At 41.9% G+C, this 17,118-nt stretch overlaps 2 pseudogenes; one reads left to right on the top strand and one right to left on the bottom strand.

Moving 5' to 3' along the window:
- Nucleotides 1-2,426: 2,426 nt before the first annotated feature.
- Nucleotides 2,427-8,814, bottom strand: LOC125342128 (annotated as a pseudogene).
- Nucleotides 7,364-7,907, top strand: LOC125342129 (annotated as a pseudogene).
- Nucleotides 8,815-17,118: the final 8,304 nt, after the last annotated feature.

Below are 17,118 nucleotides of genomic sequence, written 5' to 3'. Positions count from 1 at the left end.
AATTGAACCCAGGGATTTATGCATGCTAGGCAAGCATTGTACCTCTAAGCCACCTTCCCAGCCCTCAGGTTAGTACTTTTGAAAGCTTATATGAAAGTGGTGAGTAGGAAATAGAAACCTCAGGGGGCCTGACTCAAGAAGTAAGCTCTAAAACCAGATAGAGTGGAGAACATCAGTAGTTCTAGAATTTGGAAGGCTGTGATGGGAGGATCTTGAATTCAAGGCCAGTTTGGCCTACACAGTAAGACCCTGTCAGGAAAGAATGAGAGGGAAGGAGAGGAAGAAAGAGTAAAGAAAAAGGGGCTTGGAGAAGTGGCTCAGTTGGTAGAGTGCTAGCCAGTGAGTGAAAGCATCAAGTACTGAGTTCAAGTCCTGGTCCCCTTCCCCCTCCCTCAATAAAAAGGAGGAACAGAAAACAAAGAATTAACCCATTATAACAGATGCACATCTGAGGACAGGCAGTTATCAAACTGACCATAAGTAGTGTTAGGAGATCAACTCAAAGAGTCTGTGTATAAGCAATCTACACAGATAGGAAGATATTTAAGTGTCAATTTGGGGGAAATTTATTTCACAAAACTATTTCACTTAAGGATGGTCCTGCGAAAATGCAAAATTTATGTATGAGATAAAAGACTTATTCTAAACACATTTTGTTGGGAGCAGGCATTTGTTTATTATAAAATTCAGCAAGGTAAAAATCTAATTACAGCAGTTATTGTCAAAAGACTAATTCAGAGGTCAAGTTCAAAGATCAAGGCTCTTACAAGAAGATGAAACTGCTAGATACATATAAAGAGAATGGGTTAAATGTTACTAAAGTGGTGGTGGTTCTCCCCCCTTTCTAAAAAACTAGCTTCATAGCTAGGTGCTGGTAGCTTGTGCCTGTAATCCTAGCTACCCAGGAGGCTGAGATCTGAGGATTGAGGTTCAAAGCCAGACTGGGCAGGAACACCTGGGAGTCTCTTACATGTAATTAACCACCAAAAAGCTAGAAATGGAGCTGTGGCTCAAGTGGCAGAGGGCCAGCCTTGAGCACAAAATCTCAAAGACAGCACCCAGGTCCTGAGTTCAAGCCCCAGTACTGGCACAAAAGAACAAACAAATGAACAACAACCAAAGACTACCTTTACAAAGTAACAACCAACACCTACTTAATTCTAACTTACTTAGTGGCACTATAACCTGGAAGAATGACCATCAATTATATACATATTTTTGTTGGTTCTGATGCTTGAACCTAGGGCCTTAAGCATAACAGGAAAGCACTCTACTATTGAGTAATATTCCCATCAACTTCCCCTTTGATTGAGACAAAAAGTCTGCTCAGGCTGACCTTGAACCTACTCTTTCTAAGTACTAAGATAACAGCATGTACCACCATACCTAGTACCTACAATTATGTTTCTAAAATAACTTATATGCAGGATACAGTGGAGCAGCCTACACTTAACTTTAAATGCAATACTATTTGTGCAAGCTTATAGATTGTTTTCAGTATTTTGTTTTTACGACAGCACTGTTTTCTAGCACTTGGATCATTATCTGTGTTCTACCTTAGGGTTCTAAACACTGACACCCCTTCTGAGAACACAAGAAGTAAAAACCTTTCCTGTTAATAGGCCCCAAGAAATGACCTCAAACCTGCTAGATTAGGGCAGGAATGGAGTTCAGTAACTGAAGATCTGAGGAACATTCAGGAGATTACCCTTCCACAAGGTATTTTAACGATTTCTCATTACTATTATCAGAGAAACATGGTGGAAAGGGAATTAAAGTGTCTATGCTCTAAGATATGCTAAAGAGCCCTTGTTCTCATAACCATGTGTATGAAAACGATTTTCCTTACAGAAATACATGTCTAGGAGCCAAGGCAAGCTTTGGCGAAAACGATTGGTAGCTTTTGTTTGTCTCTGGAGGTTTCCATGGAAACAGCCTGAGACAGAGAAGGCAGCATTATCATCTGGCTGTGGAAGCTCACTGGTATCACTTCTGGTGAGTCTTGACAATGAGACACACAGGTTCAAGTAATGCTTCCATAACCAGGAACCTAATGAAGCCACATGAAGTGCCAAATGGAGCCCCACAGCCGAGCTCTTAAACTTTCATGGCACCAAGCTTCCTGGAGAGTATTTACAATTCCATGATATCAGATCTCAGGCAGGCAAATAATGCCACCTGAGGTGTTTATTGCACAGAGCAGAATGGGGTGGTCTCATCCATCATTTTTCTCCTCCTTTATGTGTAGGTGATTCATGTGTGTACTTTAACACAATAATAGGCCAAACACATTCATCTAACCTTAGTTCAGGTAAGTGCTTCCCAGGGAGCCCACAAAAGCAGACCTACCTCAAAATTCCGCTTCGGGAGCCCACTCAAACCATCAACGTATAAAGAAAACAAGCAAAGACACAGAGAGTCATGCAACCTTTAGCACCATTTTAAGACCAAGGAGGGCAAGAGTGTCGATAGAAGTCTGAAAAGGAATATGGGTTTTATCCTAGAATGGGATCCTAAACACACAACCCACTTGTAGAGTCCAGTATTTTTTTTTAAGGACAAGTCTGAGAAAGTATTAATAGAATATCAAAATCCATTATTCATCAGAGGCAGAGGAGCGGACATATAACACAGTCATGTGCTCCACCAAGAAGATTTAAGGTGGCAGACCACTGAAAAAGTATCTATACCTCTGTGTGCTATGCATGGATGTAGATTAAATTAGAACGTAGAACAAAATCTCAGCTTGGTCTTTTCCACAACGAGGGACTAAAACTCTAGGGAAAAGTTTACTCAAGAGATGTGCTGAAGATGGTTATATAAAGTTTAAAGGTAAGAAATTATGGGCAAGGAAACTAACTTTAGATCTCATCAAATTCAAATCTTTCATCTTACTGATGGGAAAAGCTCACATGTCAACAGAAGGGTAGGTTACCTCTGAGCAGGAGAATTGTGCCTTTTTCTCCCCCAACCTGTTTATTGCTTGGATGCCTTTAAATCTTTAACATGTGTTGCTTAAGGAAGCTCAGGGAAAATGACAAAGAAATGTCAGAAAGGATGCCACAGTTTTATGAAGATTTTTGGCAATTCATACTCTGATGTGCTTCCTATTTGAGGGGAAAATCCCAGTCATCTTTGGTGAAAAAGAAAAGTTACTTTGAGAAGCAGGTTCTTTCCTGAGCCGCTGTGGTTGGTAGCAAGTGGCCTCACAGCTGGGAGTGTTCATCTGTCCCGTCTCTGTGGTTCGAGCTGGATTCTGCAGACCCTGTTTCATCGGGGTGGCTGCTGTCTTGAGAATCCGTGCCAATACTTTTGGTCTCTGACTGGAGATGGACGGACACCTGGACTGCTATTTCTTGGCCTTGTTCATTGAGAGAGCCATCATCCGAATCTCCTCCTGGGGAGGTACTCCGCCCCATCTCTGGGTTGATCACATAGATGCCCCCTTGGGCATCCAAGGCAGGTCTCTCCTTCATTCTTTCCCCCATGTCATCAGGATCATCCACTCCCACGGCTTCGAACATCTCCTCCACAAATGCCCGGCAATTGAGAATCAGAGGCGGGAGGGGCACGCTTCTGGCCAGCGCTTCGATATAGCGAGCAAACTCCATGGTCTTGAACTGAGTGACTTTGGTGAGCTCCAGAGTCTTGGCGGAAGTGATGATGGGGATGCGCTTGGCAATCTCAAAGGCCTTCTGGAGTTTCTCGGCCCCTTCAGTTCTGAAGAACTCGTTGATGGCCTTCTCGGTCTTGCGGAGATGGCTGCTCATCATACACAGCCATGTGACGTTCAGGATGAGCGTGATGGTGAAGGCGAGGAGGCAAACGATCATGTAGTAGATGCTCATGTCTCCGGAGGTGAAGATCACACGGAGGGTGACAGAGTAGGAGGCATGCACGGGAGAGGTGACAAAACATGTGTACAGCCCGCGATCGTCAAAGGCTACGTTGGTGATGTTTAGAAAGTGATCAGAAACCAGCCATTTTCCACCTGATAAATCCAACAGAATTAAAAGATATAGATATATGCATAAAAAATCAATTAACATGCAAATGGCCTCTTCAGTGTCCCACTTTTTTATAAAAGCCATTTAATGCATTGGTTAGATTCCTCTGTTTAAACCACACACGCACACACACGCACACACGTTATATCTACTGCCAGAATTTAATTAGCTTGGAATTTTTTTAAAAATCAAGATCTTCCTTTGTGACACTAATAAATGTCATCATTTCCTTTTTACTGCTAGACATAAAAAGTGTTTCAGGCTGGGTGCTGGTGGCTTTGTAATCCTCGCTATTCAGGACGCTGAGATATGAGGATCATGGTTCGAAGCCAGCCTGGGCAGGAAAGTCTTTGAGACTATTATTTCCAGCTAACCAACAGAAAATCAGAAGTGGTACTGTGGCTGAGCATTAGCCTTGAGAAAAAGAGCTCAGGGACAGTGCCCAGCCCCAGGCCCTGAGTTCAAGCCTCATGACTAATTTAAAAAAAAGTCAGGGAGACAGGTGTGTCTAAGCAGTACTTGATACTCAATGAGTAATCTCTAAAACATTTTTTCACATATATGTGTATACCACAACCTATGCCTGTAAAGATACTGAGATACACTCTAGAAATATAAAGCATATACCATACTTCAGAAATATGAAACTATGGTCATTTCTGGAGTGATGGGTTATAATTTCTATTATTTTTATTTAGTTGTGACTGTGTTGGCTTGCTCACTTTTTTTTTTTTTTGCTAGTCCTAGAGCCTGTCCCTGGTTTCTTTTTGCTCAAGGCTACCACTCTACCACTTGAACCACAGTGCCACTTCCAGCCTTTTCTGTTTATGTGGTGCCAGGAATCAAACCCAGGGCTTCATGCATGCCAGGCAAGCACTCTACTGCTAAACCACATTTCCAGCCCTCTGTGAGACTCTAATCTCCAATTAACCACAAAAATCCAGAAGTGGAGCTGTGTCATAAGTAGTGGAGTGTTAGCCTTGAGCACAGAAGCTTAGGGACACTGCCCAGGACTGGCCCCCCAAAAAAGGAAAGAGAAAGCTTTCATCAAGGGTCTATGGGTCTGAATTATTTTAGGGATGGACACATTAATATGTACTCTGGACTGTGCCCATCAAAATTGAGCTAAATTCAAGCTAGATTTATTTTTTAGTAGCTATCACTTCATTAATGCAAAAAAGGAAAAAATATGTAGCTATAACTACAGCCATTATCCTATAAGTTTCTGTTCTCTGAACTCAGAGCTATGAAAGGATGCTCTTTGAATCAAAGAACTCCATAAACTCCATTAATCAACCAGGGCACAATGACCATCATGGAAACTCCAGCTCACTTGCGGATAATAGCTCAAGATTTATGAACCTTACTCTAGACTGACATGCTCTTCAAACTCCTCGCACTTGAGATTCATAAAACTTAATACAATTTTCCAGGGCTGTTGCTGAAAGCACCAATGATCGATGTTAGTGGTTTTCAAAGTTAAAAAACAAACAAACACAAAACACCCAGGAAAATGAACTGCCATTGAGCTTGGCAGGTTTTGTCCTAACATAAGGCTTTGTTTATGCAGCAGTCTAGAATGGTCACACTGAATAATTCAAGTCTCAGATGTGTTTCTTCAGGCTATCCTACAGAAGGGAGAGAAAGGGGTAATAGTGTGGTAGGTTCAAATGTGGAACTCCAAATAATGTTTGAAATACACATTCTGGGAACCATTCTAGGGAATCTCATTTAGAAGGATTGATACATTTTCTTTTTCCATGTGCCAGTCCTGAGACTTGAACTCAGGGCCTTGGTGCTGCCCCTTAGTTTTCTCATGCATGCTAGGAGCTGTGTGACATCTCTTATCCTTTGTGTATGAATACCAAAGAAGGAATTACTAATTACCTCCTCTAGTAGTTTCCAAGATAATATGAATAACTGACATCCTTTATATTTCAAGGGGCTATGCTCTTTCTAGCAAAACACTGCCAGCAAACCAACAAACAAAAATTATAGTGGTGGCTGGGAATGTGGCTTAGTAGTAGAGTGCTTGCCTAGCATGCATGAAGTCCTTGGTTCCATTCCTCAGTACCACATACACAGAAAAAGCTGGAAGTGGCACTATGGCTCAAGTGATAGAGTGCTAGCTCTGAGCAAAAGAAGCTCAGGGACAGTGCCAAGCCCTGAGTTCAAGCCCCAGGACCACCTGCCCCCCTGCAAAAAAAAATAATAAGGTGGCTTTTTCCAGGGTGTTTATTTTGTAGAGATCCCAGAATTGAATTTTCACCTCTGGCTTTTCATGGCAACTCCTTTTGAGGGACATTATAGTTTAAGTACTCATTATAAACATCGTTCTAGTACTGATTACTAATTGACAGTTCCACAAATATAATAAAATTAAAACCTATCAAAAAGTAAATCTTAGTTGATTATCATGTTCATGTAATTTTTAAGACTGAGGAATAAAAAGTGGAAGAGAAACTTCCCTGTTTTCAAGTAAAGTATGGAATAGAAAAGAAATGAGCAGCTAGGTCCTTGTGTCTCATACCTGTAACCCCAGCTATGCAGGGGGCTGAGATCTGAGGATTCTGGCTGGAAGCCAACCCAGGCAGGAAAGTATATGAGACTCTTAATCTCCATTTAACCAGCAAGAAGCTGGAACTAGAGCTGTGGCTCAAGGGCTGAAGTGGTAGGTAGCCTTGAGCAAAAAAGCCAAACGAAAGTGTGCGCCCTAGTACCAATGGACGCATACAACCCCCCCCCCACATACACACAGAGGCACACACGTGTACACATGAGCTGGAAGGACTTTTAGAACCTATTACCCTTCTTTTGTTGGGTCGGGTGCGGGGCTTGAACTTGGGGGCTCAGTGCTGTCCATGAGTATTTTTCCTCATGGCTGGTGCTCTACCACTTTGAGCCACAGTGCCATTTCTGGTTTTCTGGTGGTTAATTGGAGATAGGAGTTTCATCAACTTTCCTGCCTAGAATGGCTTCAAACTGTGACCCTCAGATCTCAGCCTCCTGAATAGCTAGGATTATAGGCATGAGCCACCAGCACCTGGATTTTTTTTTCTTTTTAAAAGTCCAGCCAAATCCCTCTTTGATGTATGTACACATGCGGCTGACACCTCTGGCCCTGAACAGTATGCTGACTGTACAACTGTACATTGCTGCCCTCATTTAACTTCCATGAAGAAGGAAACCAAACTTCCAACGAGGAAGGAAAATAACTCACTGTCATCCTGGAAAGACCTTTTACATTTATAACTATTCCTTAATACATTTTTTCCCTTTCTGGTTAAATAATTGCTTTGTTCCTTTTAATAGGTATAATATTCTGGGGCCTTTCAAGAAGTTTTAAGCTGGCTGGTGGGAACAACATGGCGGACCGCCTCACGCAGCTCCAAGACGCGGTGAACTCGCTTGCAGATCAGTTTTGTAATGCCATTGGAGTATTGTAACAGTGTGGTCTGCCAGCTTCATTTAATAACATTCAATCAGCAATTAACAAAGACCAGCCAGCTAACCCAACAGAAGAATATGCTCAGCTTTTTGCTGCACTGATTTCCCGGACAGCAAAAGACATTGATGTTTTGATAGATTCCTTACCCAGTGAAGAATCCACAGCTGCATTACAGGCTGCTAGCTTGTACAAGCTAGAGGAAGAGAACCACGAAACTGCTACCTGTCTGGAAGATGTTGTTTATAGAGGAGACTTGCTTCTGGAAAAGAGCCAGAGCGCACTGGCTGACATCGCTCAGTCCCAGCTGAAGACAAGAAGTGGGGCCCACACCCAGCCTTTCCCAACTACTAGCATTGTCACACCCTGGGCTGAGAAAAGGACCGGTCCATGCCATTAGAATTCCACAGCAGATATACCAACACGGCAACATCAACCTCTCATACATGCTGCCTTTCAGCTGTTTTTTTTTCTTTGCCAGGCCTGGGCCTTGGACTCAGGGCCTGAACACTGTCGATGGCTTCTCTTTTGCTCAAGGCTAGCACTCTGCCACTTGAGCCACAGCGCCGCTTCTGGCCATCTTCTTTATATGTGGTGCTGGGGAATCAAACCCAGGGCTTCATGTATACAAGGCAAGCACTCTTGCCCCTAGGCCATATTCCCAGCCATCAGCTGTTTTTAATTCTTTCATTGTTGATACATAAACTTATAACATCCTGATGGAATCTGTTTTAAGCCATCTTTGTGTCATCATTTGGTCCCCGCCCGCCCCCATGAAGATATCAAGACAGGTATACAATTGTGTTCATAATAGAATTAAACATATAATAAAGTTTAAAAAAAAGAAGCTTTAAGCTATTCATCCTGGCATCATGTTTTTTGAGTTTTCTTGCTACATGTGTCTGAGAATAAAGAATATGAAGGAGTCTGATACATTGATACATTATAGCCTGACACAATTACTTTGCCTCTGCCATCCAGCTGTTGTCCTTTTGAGTTGTACCAATGGACATCTTCATGGGGACCGACTGTGAGAAGACACTCCATAGAAATGCTGGTGCCCTCTTTGGCTATGATGACGCCATCACCTGAGTGGGAATTTGCTGAGAATTCAAAGCTTGGGGGAAAAGAGGCATCAGATGTCTGATTTGCTTCTGGGAGAGCCATGTGGTTGAAATTGACATCTTTCCAACAAAAGCAGCTGGCACAATCACCACTAAAATGAATAAGCAACAATGTGGCTTCATGGGAGAGAAAACAACAATAACAACAACAACAAAAAATCTTGTTTGGATTTAGGAAACACAAAAGCAGCTCTGCTGTAACAAGGGCACAATTGAAGATGCACTGCTTGGTAGAGAAGTTTTCCAAAAAAAAAAAAAAAAGGAAAAAAGATAGATCCAAGTATATCTTGGAAACTTCAAGATTGAAAAGAGGTAAGTTGAGATGAACCTAAAAGAAAGCCAGATATAAGGTTTAACCAAGTGAGGTTTATAATAGGGTGAAACTATATGTTCTAGAAATAAATAGATATGAACCTGATTAGAATAATTGGGGCTGACATCAGGCAGTGATCAGAGAGAAGAGTACCTCAAAAATCTTACACAGAGATGGTAGTAGAATCAGCAATGAATTGAGAAACAACAGGCGTGAGGCTCCAGGGCCTAGCTTTGCTCCCAGCTGTAGAGCCCTGGCAAGCAGCCTTCTCTCTGGGCTTTCTGCTCTCTTATTTGTCAAATGAAGCATCCTCTAAGAGGACAATTCTAGTTCAGAAATGCTATGGTTCTATTTCACACTAACAAATTCTATGCATCAGGGAGCCAATGAAGGCTAAAATACTTAGCTTAATGATCTTTTTATTTCAACCTGAACCATTACCATCTGTTGTTGTATCAATAATGGAAATCAACTGGTTCGTCATAATCATAATTGTGGAGTTCAAAATTGGTGTAATCCCAGTGCATATATAAATTAAGTATGAATAATACAGATACACCTGAGGTGGATTTTTTTATCTTAATGTTAGAAACAAAATTGTATTAACTACATAAATAGAGATAGTGCCTTCTCAGGCTATAAAACCTTCCTCTTTGGCAAACGTCCTAGAGGAATTTTCCATTAGGAGTTTCTCCAGAATTGAGACAAACAGTATGTTTAAAAGCATGTAGGAAGGCCAAATTTCCAGCTCAAAGTCTAGTAAAATTAGCTAAGGGAAATGACAGCCTAAGTATGCAGTTGGTAGAAATGCAAATAAAATAATATAAGGCAGGATTACCACACAAATTTAAAAGAACCAAATATCATGGATAAAAAGCAAAATAAAAGACCAGTCTAAGAGTCTAGGTGTTTATGATTATCTGGCTGCTAATTTCATTCCCCCTTTAAATCACTGGCTCTCTCAAAGAAAAATTTCAATTTATACTTGTATAAAAAATGGGATGAGGGGCTGGGGATATGGCCTAGTGGCAAGAGCGCTTGCCTCGTATACATGAGGCCCTGGGTTCGATTCCCCAGCACCACATATACAGAAAATGGCCAGAAGTGGCGCTGTGGCTCAAGTGGCAGAGTGCTAGCCTTGAGCAAAAAGGAAGCCAGGGACAGTGCTCAGGCCCTGAGTCCAAGGCCCAGGACTGGCCAAAAAAAAAAAAAAAAATGGGATGAAATATCTAGTTTTATTCTTGTAAAGGCTCAGGATAATTAGTTTTGAAAATGACATTTAAACCATCTATACTCATATGAAGGCTGCCTGATCAGAGAACATAAAAAAGCAATGGATCATTGTATTTTGCCATTAAACTCCTCAATGTCTGAATTACAAGCAGTTTTAAATGTCATTTAATTTTCATTAACCCTTGAAAGGCTGATTGAATAATGACAATAATCTTTTGAACTCTCTTAAGGTTTAAGGCTAGACTATTGAGAAGAAAACAAGACTACAGACTCTGGCTCTATTTGGGGGATTAAACACAGGCTTGTTTCCATTTTGTCCTAAAACCTATTACAATGACACTGAAGAAAATAAAGATTTTTTTTTTTCTTGTGGTGGTTAATTAGAGATAAGAGTCTCATTTTGGATTCAAACTGTGACCCTCAGATCTCAACCTTTTGAGTAGCAAAAATTATAAGGAGAAGCCACTGGAACCAGCTCAGTCTATATTAAGCATACAGTTTGGCAATCACCGAATTTACTGTAGTTGTCAGTTTGTTGATATTTCTTTCAGTTACTGAATTAGAATAGATACTATACAATCTCATCATTGCGAAACACTTTTACTTAGCATACTATACAACCATTTAAAAATAAAGATTCCCACATACTGTAATAGTGTCACCACTATGCAATTTCCATTTTTTAGCTTATTTACGATTTTCACATTCTTTTGCGCATTGCAACTCAATATCTTTGCCATAACATGGATCAAACAGGCACATAAAATGAACTTGGATTGCAATCACGATGCTAAGGTGTCCTGAGATTTTGGTGGAGGACCTTGCTTGTGAACTTCTCGACTTATGGCTCCTTTTCGTCAAGCCCTGACTTTGTCTTTGTGGATACAGGAGGAAGTCAATCCATTAGTTAAGTAAGATGAGAACCTCAGTGGTTGGAATTTTAAAATTGAGACACTTGTGGTTTAGGAGGATTTGAGGAAGGCACACAGATGATTGAGGCAATCAGGTTGGGCTACACTCTAGAAGAAGTTGAAAGGAGAGAGGAGGAGGGGGTGGGGATGAGGAAGCAAGAGGCTCATTCACACTTCCTGTTCTGATTGTGTGTGTGTGTGTGTGAATGTGCCAGTCCTGGGACTTGAACTCAGGGCCAAGGCACTGCCCCTGAGCTGTTTTGCTCAATGATAGTGTTCTACCATTTGAGCCACAGCACCACTTCCAGCTTTTTGGTAGTAATTAGAGATAAAGAATCTAAGGCACTTACACTGGGCTGGCTTTGAACTGCGATCCTCAGACCTCAGCCTCCTGAGTAGCTAGGATTACAGATATGAGCCATTGGCTCACAGAAACCTTTAAGACTGGATCTAGAAAAGCCCTGTGATCACTCTGAAACTCTTAGGCCAAGCTTGCTAAAGTTGCCTAGATGACTTTAATAAATGCATTCTATGTCAAGTCAATACTAAGCACTTTCTACTCACATCATGGAATTCTTCAGTCTCCATTTTCTTAAATCAGCTGGAATGGATTTCTGCTACTTTGGAAGAAAGATTACATCAACTAGGATCATATAAATGTTTTTTCCACCCTCTCTGATACGGCTGAATGATCATAATCATTCAGCTCATTCTAGCTTGAACTTACATCAGCAGTTCCAGCAGGGACCCATTTACATGCAAGATATGGTACCAGGTGCTAAAAATGATGCTTAGGTGAGTTACACACCGTCTCAGACATTTGGGAATTTACAAACAAGCTTGCATGGCGGGGTTAGTTCCGCTAACTATATATGATATGTAGTGTGAGACATACTGATGAAAAGCCTAAGAGAAAGGAGGAAATTTAGGAATGTATGCCTGCCTGTTCTCAATGCATTTGAAGCTGAAGAATAAAATGTTGAGAGGGAAAATTCGAGTGCCACTTCCCCCATAAAGAAATAAAAAAATATAGTGGCTCACTCCTGTATTCCTAGTTACTCAGAGGGCTGAGATCTGAAGATGGAGGTTTGAAGCTAGTTCAGGCAGGAAACTGTGTGAGGCTCTTTATCTCTAATTAACCATCGAGAAAGCCAGAAGTGCAGCCCTGAGTGAAAAAGTGAAGGGACAGTATCTAGGCCCTGAGTTCAATCCCCAGTATTTGCATAAACAAACAGACTGGTAGAAAGGTAAATACATTTTAAAAAAAAACGGGCTATCCTCTGTTTGTGGAAGATCACTTGGTACCATTTCCTATCATCTTTCTTTGGCATTAGTAAGAATGTAACAGAAGCATGAGACTTGTTAAATCCAACACCTTTTTCATCTTTCTGCAATGCCGAATGTAAGCTTTGCTTGGATCATGAATAATCAGATATGTAGATGATATTTATCCTTGAAAATCATCATGACTAGTCACTGCATTATTTTAAGAGAGGGAGAAGGAGAGCGGGAGGGGGAGAGGGAGAGGGGGAGGGAGAGAGTAGCTGTCATCCCTAACAGATTGCCTTGTTGCTGTTTCTGCCAACTTGTGAGAGAAGAAATATTCCCATTCAGTTCCAATTCCCAACAAAAGTAAATAAGGAAGTAATATGGCTGATTTCCATTCTGGTGGCTTAATATTAACTTGGCTGAGGAAGCTGCTGTTTGTAGAAATAGTTCTGGGCTAACTCAAAGGGGAAAAAAAGAGACACTGATGCCAGATGGTATGTTTTGTAGTTGTTGTTCCAATTATACTGGAATATTAATGTTTTGTTCTCTATAATTAAATATGTGCCAAGCTGTATTTACAGCTCATCTACTTCACTCTGCCTGTACTGGAAAATGGAGGAGTTCCTACAAGTGGGCACACCCATCAACAAAGCGGCATTCTGAACTGGCAAGGAGAAAAGCAAGAAAATGAAGAGGAGATTGTTAGCATGAATCTGTCCAATGCCAAGAACAAGAAAAGTTGTTCTGCTCATACTCAAGTATGATTACAGGTATGTGTAACATAAAAGAAAGTTCATGATAGTCAAATAGGTATGACCATTTTGAGGACCATTCATGCACACGTTTCAGATTACAATAACCTATATGCCTCCAACAGGATTATGGAGCCGCCACAGAGCTCCTAACTAGCATTTGGATAGATTGGCTCAACATATTTTCTGGCACACTGTCAAAGACCTTCAGTAGTTATTTAGATCTTTGCTTTAAATCTAAAGTTATTTCAATCGTATCTGTGACTTTTTACCATAAACATTTGCTGAGTACAGACTGCAAGGACAGAAACACAGATGAAACAGGTTTAGAGTTATCATCTCTCCACTCCCATTTTTTCCCCTCTGTAGCTTGAAATACCTTCCTGTTCTTTAACTCAGTACATGAACAACTCCTCATGTCTACCTTCAAATTATATGCCCAGTACATGCATAGCTTGCATGATAGTTACACAATTGTGTGTGTGTGTGTGTGTGTGTGTGTGTGTGCTGGCACTAGGCTTAAACTCTAGGCCTAGGCACTGTCCCTTACCTTTTAATACTCAAGGCGAGCATTCGCTACCATTCAGCCACAGCTCCACTTCAAGGGATTGGTGGTTAACTGAAGATAAGAGTCTTCTGGACTTCCCTGCTCAGGCTGGCTTTGAACCATGATCCTCAGACCTCAGCCATCTGAGTAGCTAGTATTACAAGTATGAGCCACCAGTGCCAGGCACAGGTCTACTTTTGTAATCATATAATTACTGGATCAGGTGGCTAAGTGGTTAGGAAAATGGGCTTTCCAGCCAAGAGTAGTGTTACCCCTGGGTGACTACTGAGCTTGAGTGGTTTTAAGTTTTTGTATCTCTTGAAAAAGGTTATTAACAGTTAACTCCCTCATAGGGGAGGATAAGATGGATGTGAGTAAATTATAATTCAGGCTATTATTATTATTCCACCTCCTAGGTGATTTTCAATTATGTCCTCCTGTTCCTCACTCACAATCTTTCTACTTGTAAATGGGTTTTCTAATGCCAATCTTACCCTCCTTTGATGTATTCAAACACTTTCTATTAGAGATGGTGGTCCTAAATACAAATTCAAGCAAGTCAAGCAGACTGAAAAGTCTAGGTAGCTGAGCACTGGTGGCTCTCACCTGTAATCCTAGCTACTCAGGAGGCAGAGATCTGAGGATCCCAGTTCGAAGCCCAGCCCAGGCAGGAAAGTCATTTAGACTCTTACTTCCAACAAACTCACAAAATGCTGGAAGTGGAGCTGTGGCTCACATGGTAGAGCACTGGCCTTGAGCAAAAGAAGCTGAGACAGAGAGGGGCCAGACCCAGAGTTCAAACCCAAGGACCAGCAAAAAAAAAAAAAAAGGCACTGGCTAACACCTATAATCCTAGCAATTCAGTAGGCTGAGATCTGAGGATCATGATTCTGAGCTAGCTTGGGCAGGAAAGTCCATGAGACACTTAGCTCCAATTAACCAGTAAAAAGCTCAAAGTGGAGGTATGGCACAAGTGGTTGAGTGCCAGCTTTGAGTGAAAAAGACAAGGAAGAGTGTGAGGCCTTTGGTTTAAGCCTCATTTTAGCTGCACATACATATTCAGATGGCACAATTAGCAGGAACCATAGCACTGCACGGATGCACTGAAGTGCGTGCGGACATGGATTTAGAAGTCTAATAGGGTCTTTCGTGGCACGTCAGTCACTAATTAGGTCTGATGTGCACCAGTGGTCTTAGTTTTCTGATTTGGATGCTGATGATCATTATAATCCCTTTCTTTGCTTAAATTCTACGGTGCTTTGAGCTCCCGTCCAGCCCCAATGGTTTAACTACATTTGTTTTGGCTCTCTTTAAATAGCTTTTTACCTGTGAGATTCTAATCCTCAATGAAACACCAAACCAAACCAAACAAAAAGCTGGAAGTGGAGCTGTGGCTCAAGTGGCATTAGCCTTGAACAAAAAGCTTAGGAGCAGTGCCCATATCCTGAACTCAAGCTCCAGGAATAGGGTAGGGGGAAATTAACAGCCACTAGTTAAAACATCAGGTTGAGGCCAGTGCTACAGTGGTTCAAGCCTAGCTACCCAAGGAATTTGAGATCTGAGGATCCAGATTTGAAGCCAGCCCAGGCAGATAAATCTGAGACTTATCTCTAAATAACCAGCCAGGGGTGAGGGAAGTGGGTGGGGACAACAATGGCTGGGCAAACAAACCTAAGAGCAACATTACCAGCATTTAAAAAAAAAGGTAAAGCTAAACAGCTTATCAAAATAACAAAGCTAAGTCTCCAGTACTATCCAGTTTCTAGTGCAACAGAAAAGCAGAGGAAATTATATATTTTTTACAATTTATTTTTTTTGGAACAGGAATTTTTTCACAAGCTCCCTGATGGTACAAATGCACCTAAATTTAGGAAGTTACCATCAAAAGCAAATAAAGGTGGGTGCCAACTGTTAGGTTTTTTAAAGTAGGTAGCCGGTAAAGGAGAACGCCACGCGGTAATTCAGGCAGGACAGATAGTTTATTACCAAACTGCTGGTCTGTGGCCAAGATGACCCATGGCCAGAGAGAAGGGAGAGATGGGAGAGACGGGAGAGACGGAGGAGAGAAAGGAGAAAAGGGAGAGATGGGAGAGATGGGAGAGATGGGAGAGAAGGGAGAGAAGGGGCTGACCTCCATCCAGCCCTGCCTTATATCTAGGGCAGGGACAAGGGGGTGTGGCCAGGTGGATTAGGATGTGACCTCAGGGAAAGGGGAGGCAAATGCCTCCAGGTCTGCTGGTTACCCAGATAACTGGGTGGAGACTTAATGAGGTGGGGGCATCTACATGGAGCCTTCCAGGGACAGACCTTACATTCCAGCCTTTTAGTAGTTATGAAAAAGGACGAAGACTCTCTCTGGCTGCTTCCTGCTGGCAAGGGGCATCGGCATTAGGGGTAAAAGGCAGAAATGCGGCTCCTCCTGGAGAAGGTGAGCAGCAGGTCCCTTGGTGGTAGATGCCAGTCCTTGAATGAAGCCTGGAAAAAGTCTCATGAGGCAGGGGCTGGACAAAAAAAAAATTAAGGCAAAAGGAAGGGTTTAGGGCACAAAATTAAGAACTGGGTGTAGTTCTTATACTCAGGCATGGACATTAGATGGGCAATCTCTTGATCCCCCCCGGCTCTGATTTTGAAAGGGGGAGACAAAGTGACTCCATTTAGGATATGACATCATTCTCCTCTTACTCCTCTCCATGATCCTTGTTCCCTGAACTGGCTGAGTCCCAGGGGTCTAGGTGCTTGTTGCTGGGATGGCTTGCCCCCATTGGCATTCACAGGATTTGAACTCAGGGCCTGGGCACTGTCCCTGAGCACTTCTGCTCGAGGCTAGTACCCTACCACTTGAGCTCCACTTCCAGCATTTGGCTGGTAATAGATAAGTCTCTTCAGCCATGCTTCCAGCCTGGCTCTTCGCTGGTTAGTTGGGAGATGGAGTTTGAAAGAGATTTTCTGCCCGGGCTGGCTTCGAACTGCAATCCAAGGTGTCTTTGCCACAAAAGCCCTTTTTTATTTCCAATTAAAACAACAAGGAGACCAAGGGGACTAGAGCTTACCTGTACCTTGTCAAGAATTGACCAAATACTTGCCAGAATTCTGCAATGACAAAACTCAGTAGATGTGATGAGTTTTAGCACAGATATATAGCTAGATGGACATTCTAACAAATGACATTTACACAGACATACACAGTGTGCACATAGGTTTTACAGCATGCAAAAAATGAATTTCAGTGCTTGCTTCAGCAGCACATATACTAAAAAAATGAATTTCAGCAGTAGACTCTTTTGGAATTCCAATAGTAAATGACATTTTTTTTGCCCAATATTTTAGAACCACATGGACGGTTAGTAAAACAATTTTGCTAGCAAACAACAATTTTCAGATTATAAAATGGAGAAACCATATTTTGATAAACTCCAGTGGGATGCCATGTTGAGGGGGGTGGCAGGAGGACACAAACACACTAACAGAACACATAGCATGGCATAATGGCACCTGAGCTGGTGCCTGTTAAACCCAA

This window comes from Perognathus longimembris, chromosome 25 (assembly GCF_023159225.1).
Source record: "Perognathus longimembris pacificus isolate PPM17 chromosome 25, ASM2315922v1, whole genome shotgun sequence".
NCBI lineage: Eukaryota > Metazoa > Chordata > Mammalia > Rodentia > Heteromyidae > Perognathus > Perognathus longimembris.
Note: the sequence above shows the minus strand (reverse complement) of the source record. Positions and strands in the feature narration are given on the sequence as shown.